The 6,000-nt window shown below is 48.1% G+C and overlaps 1 protein-coding gene across 1 annotated transcript in view; it reads right to left on the reverse strand.

The window, feature by feature from the left end:
- Positions 1-3,951, reverse strand: part of ABCA1 (ATP binding cassette subfamily A member 1) — a 314,981-nt gene extending 311,030 nt beyond the window's left edge. The window contains exon 1 of the mRNA XM_073345955.1: positions 3,947-3,951. The gene's annotated coding sequence lies outside the window, so the exon portion shown is untranslated. The remainder of the gene's footprint in view (positions 1-3,946) is intronic.
- Positions 3,952-6,000: the final 2,049 nt, after the last annotated feature.

Below are 6,000 nucleotides of genomic sequence, written 5' to 3' on the forward strand. Positions count from 1 at the left end.
GATCATTAATGAAGATATTGAATAAAACCGGCCCCAAGACTGACCCTTGGGGTACTCCACTTGATACCGGCTGCCAACTAGACATGGAGCCATTGATCACTACCTGTTGAGCCCAACAATCTAGCCAGCTTTCTATCCACCATATAGTCCATTCATCCAGCCCATACTTCTTTAACTTGCTGGCAAGAATACTGTGGGAGACTGTGTCAAAAGCTTTGCTAAAGTCAAGGAACAACATGTCCACTGCTTTCCCCTCATCCACAGAGCCAGTTATCTCGTCATAGAAGGCAATTAGTCAGGCATGACTAGATTAGTCAGGCATGACTTGCCCTTGGTGAATCCATGCTGACTGTTCCTGATCACTTTCCTCTCCTCTAAGTGCTTCAGAATTGATTCCTTGAGGACCTGCTCCATGTTTTTTCCAGGGACTGAGGTGAGGCTGACTGGCTTGTAGTTCCTAGGATCCTCCTTCTTCCCTTTTTTAAAGATGGGCACTACATTAGCCTTTTTCCAGTCGTCCAGGACCTCCCCCGATCGCCATGAGTTTTCAAAGATAATGGCCAATGGCTCTACAATCACATCCGCCAACTCCTTTAGCACTCTCGGATGCAGCGCATCTGGCCCCATGGACTTGTGCTCGTCCAGCTTTTCTAAATAGTCCTGAACCACTTCTTTCTCCACAGAGAGCTGGGCGTCTCCTCCCCATGCTGTGCTGCCCAGTGCAGTAGCCTGGGCGCTGACCTTGTTCGTGAAGACAGAGGCAAAAAAAGCATTGAGTACATTAGCTTTTTCCACATCCTCTGTCACTAGGTTGCCTCCCTCATTCAGTGAGGGGCCCACACTTTCCTTGACTTTCTTCTTGTTGCTAACATACCTGAAAAAACCCTTCTTGTTACTCTTAACCTCTCTTGCAAGCTGCAACTCCAGGTGTGATTTGGCCTTCCTGATTTCACTCCTGCAAGCCCGAGCAATATTTTTATAATCTTCCACTTATTTTAAGCTTCTTTTTTGTGTTTAAGATCAGCAAGGATTTCACTGTTAAGCCAAGCTGGTTGCCTGCCATATTTACTATTCTTTCTACACATCGGGATGGTTTGTCCCTGTAACCTCAATAAGGATTCTTTAAAATACAGCCAGCGATCCTGGACTACTTTCCCCCTCATGTTATTTTCCCAGGGGATCCTGCCTATCAGTTTCCTGAGGTTGTCAAAGTCTGCTTTTCTGAAGTCCAGGGTCCGTATTCTGCTGCTCTCCTTTCTTCCCTGTGTCAGGATCCTGAACTCGACCATCTCATGGTCACTGCCTCCCAGGTTCCCATCCACTTTTGCTTCCCCTACCAATTCTTCCCGGTTTGTGAGCAGCAGATCAAGGAGAGCTCTGCCCCTAGTTGGTTCCTCCAGCACTTGCACCAGGAAATTGTCTCCTACACTTTCCAAAAACTTCCTGGATTGTCTGTGCACCGCTGTATTGCTCTCCCAGCAGATATCAGGGTGATTGAAGTCTCCCATGAGAACCAGGGCCTGCGATCTAGTAACTTCCGTGAGTTGCCGGAAGAAAGCCTCGTCCACCTCATCCCCCTGATCTGGTGGTCTATAGCAGACTCCCACCACGACATCACCCTTGTTGCTCACGCTTCTAAACTTAATCCAGAGACACTCAGGTTTTTCTGCAGTTTCATACCGGAGCTCTGAGCAGTCATACTGCTCGCTTACATACAATGCAACTCCCCAACCTTTTCTTCCCTGCCTGTCCTTCCTGAACAGTTTATATCCATCCATGACAGTACTCCAGTCATGTGAGTTATCCCACCAAGCCTCTGTTATTCCAATCACATCATAATTCCTTGACTGTACCTGGACTTCCAGTTCTCCCTGCTTGTTTCCCAGGCTTCTTGCATTTGTGTATAGGCACTTGAGATAACTTGCTGTTTGTCCTGCTTTCTTAGTATGAGGCAGGAGCCCTCCCCTTTCGCGTTCTCCTACTCATGCTTCCTCCCGATATCCCACTTCCCCACTTACCTCAGGGCTTTGGTCTCCTTCCCCTGGTGAACCTAGTTTAATGCCCTCCTCACTAGGTTAGCCAGCCTGCTTGCGAAGATACTCTTCGTTAGGTGGAGCCCGTCTCTGCCTAGCACTCCTCCTTCTTGGAACACCATCCCATGCCAAAGAATCCAAAGCCTTCTCTCTGACACCACCTGCGTAGCCATTCGTTGACTTCCACGATTCAACGGTCTCTACCCCGGCCTTTTCCTTCCACAGGGAGTATGGACGAAAACACCACTTGCCCCTCAAACTCCTTTATCCTTCCCAGAGCCACGTAGTCCGCAGTGATCTGCTCAAGGTCATTCTTGGCAGTATCATTGGTGCCCACGTGGAGAAGCAGGAGGGGGTAGTGATCCAAGGGCTTGATGAGTCTTGGCAGTTTCTCCGTCACATCGTGAATCCTAGCACCTGGCAAGCAGCAGGCTTCTTGGTTTTCCCGGTCAGGGCAGCAGATAGATGACTCAGTCCACCTGAGGAGAGAGTCCCCGACCATTACCACCCACCTTCTGCTCTTGGGAGCGGTGGTCGTGGAACCCCCATCCCTAGGACAGTGCATCTTATGCCTTCCAATTGGCGGAGTCTCCTTCTGTTCCCTTCCCTCAGATGTATCATCTGGTCCACTCTCCGCATTAGTACCTGTGGAGAGAACATGAAAATGGTTGCTTACCTGTATCTGCACTGCTGGTACATGGACGCTCCCCTTTCTTCTTCTGGAGGTCACATGCTGCCAAATTTCTTCACTGTCCTCCTGTCCCCACTGCGCAGCCTGCTCTGAATCTCCAGAACATTGTGCTCGTAGAAGCATATCCTGACCTCTGTCCAGGAAATCTTCAGTTTCTCTTATGCAACGCAGGGTCAATACTTGTTTCTCCAGACCTTGAACCTTCTCTTCCAATATGGAGACCAGCTTGCACTTTGTACAGACAAAGTCGCTTCTGTCCTGTGAAAGAAAGACAAACAATGGCACAGGAAGTGCTGGTCCCAGGTGAAAAGGATTTCTAGCCTGGCAGACTGCTTGTATCATCCAGTGCATACAAGTGTTGTGACATGCAGTGCAGGTCACAACAGCTGAACGCTCCCCATCCATATTACCTTCCTTCTACGAGCTTCCTCAGGAGTTGTAATAACTACTCAGAGAAGCCGGCAAGATATAAGCCTCAGTGGGCTCTCCCCAGGCAAACTCCCTCTGTTAGCCTCTCTGCGGTTCGCAGCTGACTGGCTTTTTATAACAGTCAGGCCCACTCAAGGCTCACCTGGAACAAAGCACTCTCAATGCACACTTTTCAAACAACCAATCAAGCACACGGTCAAACTGTCAAACTGTCCCCACAACAGACACGCAGATACTTACCAACACGTCGTTTGGCTGCCTGCTCTGTACACTGCATGTCAGATTTTGTGGAAGAGCAGTGACTTTACAAGGGAGCATTGCATAAGTTCCTCTTCTCTGCCTCCTTCCCCTCCCTCCCAGCGCTTCCCCCGCTGCCAAACAGCTGTTTGTCGGTGCTTAGGACTTTCTGGGAGGGAGGGGGAGGAGCAGGGAAGTGCTGTGTCTCCACTCCTCCTGCTCCCTTCCAGAAAGTCCTAAGCCCACCAAACAGCCATTTGGTGGCGCTTAGGACTTTCTGGGGGCGGGGAAGGAGTGGGGATGCAGCATGCTCCGGAGAGTAGGTGGAGTGGGGGTGGGAAGAGGTGGGCCTGGAGTGGAGCGGTGATGGGAAGAGGCGGGCCTGGAGCATCCCCCACCAAAGTCGGTGCCTGTTCTTCTCCGGTTAAGCTGCTACTGCTGCTGCGAAGGTGCTTCCTAGTGTCCTTGCCTGCAGTGGACTGTGCCTGGGTGGGGTAAGCCAGGGGCACTTCCCAACCACAGTACAGTACTGTACTGTACAGTATATAATGCCTTTTGTCTGCCCCCCAAAATTTCCTTGGAACCTAACCCCCCACATTTACATTAAATCTTATGGGAAAATTGGATTTGTTTAACATTGTTTCACTTAAAGTTGCATTTTTCAGGAACATAACTACAACGTTAAGTGAGGAGTTACTGTCTAAATTGGTTTTCTAAGATTATTCCCAGGGCAAGTAACTGTGTCTAACTCTATATAATGTACATTATCAAGTGGAGTACACTTCCACAACAAATAAGCATGTAGTGGGAAGAAGATGGTGGTGGTGGTTCATTCTTTGTATTATTGTAGCATCTGGATCAGGGCCCTGTTGTGAAAGGCACTATGCAAACACTGTGACAGTCTGTAATCTTATGTTCACCCTTTTAACATGTCTCTGATCGTTTTTGTACAATGTATCTTGGGTGGAGCATTGGGGCATTACCCCCCAAACTGCAGGCCTTGGGCAGGTGGCCTGACTGGAGCTGCCCCCCACAAATACAGAAGTCAAACTATGCCTATGCAAAGTATGCCTTGTGAGGTATCATTTGAAAACTCACAGTCTGCTGAACATTATTGTCCTGGTTAAATATGTGTGGCAACATTGTATGTAAAGTTATAAAAGTCTACTGTATAAGGCATGTTCCAAGTCTGGGAAAACAGATGCAGATCAGTACCCCAGAGGCAAAAGGCTAGCAAACACCTCAGCTATGTGTCAACATAATCAAATGGACTATTGCCTCGTTAAGTGGCCATTTTTTGGTAGGCAGAAGTGTGTGAGCAAGAAATTTACATAGTGGCAAAGAAACACCTGGGGGTTCTGTTCCCCAGACTTCCTGTCTCCTTCAAAGGGAAAAGAACTATAAGAGATGAGAAGAGAAGCCCCCCAAACCCTCCTCCCTTTCTCTCTGTTTACAGCATCAGTGGCACCTGAAGGAACACTGAAAGGGAGGAGAGGTCCTGACTGAAGGAGTTCAGCCAATAAAAGTGTGTGGTGATAAAAACCTTTTCTTTGAATTCATTTAGCTTGTTAAGTATTAGTTTGACTTTATTTCTTTGTAACCAATTCTGACTTTTATGCCTCATTACTTGTAATCGCTTAAAATCTATCTTGCTGTGGTTAATAAACTTGTTTTATTGTTTATCTAAGCCAATGTTTTTGGATTGAAGTATTTTGGCACCTCCATTTGAAATAACAGGGTTCGTGTACATTATTTTCTATTAATGAAATGATGGACTTTCTATGAGCTTGTATTGATTAGGGGGATGGGCAATACAAAATGCATGTTTCTGGGGGCAAGTCTTTGACTGGGAGTTTGCTGGTGTCACTCTGAAATATAATTCAGGAGTGGCTGGCTAGAAGCACTCATCATTCAGCTGGCAGTGATTTTGTACGCTGGAGGCTGTGTGTGAACAGAGAAGGAGCAGTAGTTCTCACAGTGAAGCAGTGTAAAAGACACCCCCGTTTGGAGAGTTGAGGGGACACAGCTGCCCATCAGTCCAGATTGTACCCTGGGTATTGTTGCAGACACACTGTAACTTCTCTGTGGGCAGGGACTTCCTCTTATGTGGGGTATGTCATATGACATACAGAGACTAGCCAGAACAGAAATATTTGCTGCTAGTCATGTTTAATCCTAACTCCACAGCAGCCTGAAGTCAATCCATGCAATAGGACTGTACTTGGTCAGATACAACTCTACACTGTCTCTGAATGTCTCTTATGTGGTGTATGCTTAAGAGTATGGAACAACTTTGGTGTGAGGAGCTGTGATGGGGTGAGCTCCCCCCACTAGCCCTGCAAGAGCTGAATTGAGCCAGGTGGACCCAGTCAACTAATTAGGCTGCAAACCAGGGAGCTTTAGGCTGCAGGCAGCTAATTGGAGAGAGGCTCACTTGTGCAGGAACAGGCAGGGCCTATAAAGCCAGGTAGCTGGTTGCTGACAGGGCTACTGGAAAAGGCCACAGGAAGGCAGGCCGCAGAAGTTACTCCCTGGGAAGAGGGAGGCCTGTTTGGGGGCTGCCGGAGATAGTCTGCAGTTACTCGCTGGGAGAAGGGTTCTTGGATCTGG

This window comes from Lepidochelys kempii, chromosome 5, assembly GCF_965140265.1.
Source record: "Lepidochelys kempii isolate rLepKem1 chromosome 5, rLepKem1.hap2, whole genome shotgun sequence".
Taxonomy (NCBI): domain Eukaryota; kingdom Metazoa; phylum Chordata; order Testudines; family Cheloniidae; genus Lepidochelys; species Lepidochelys kempii.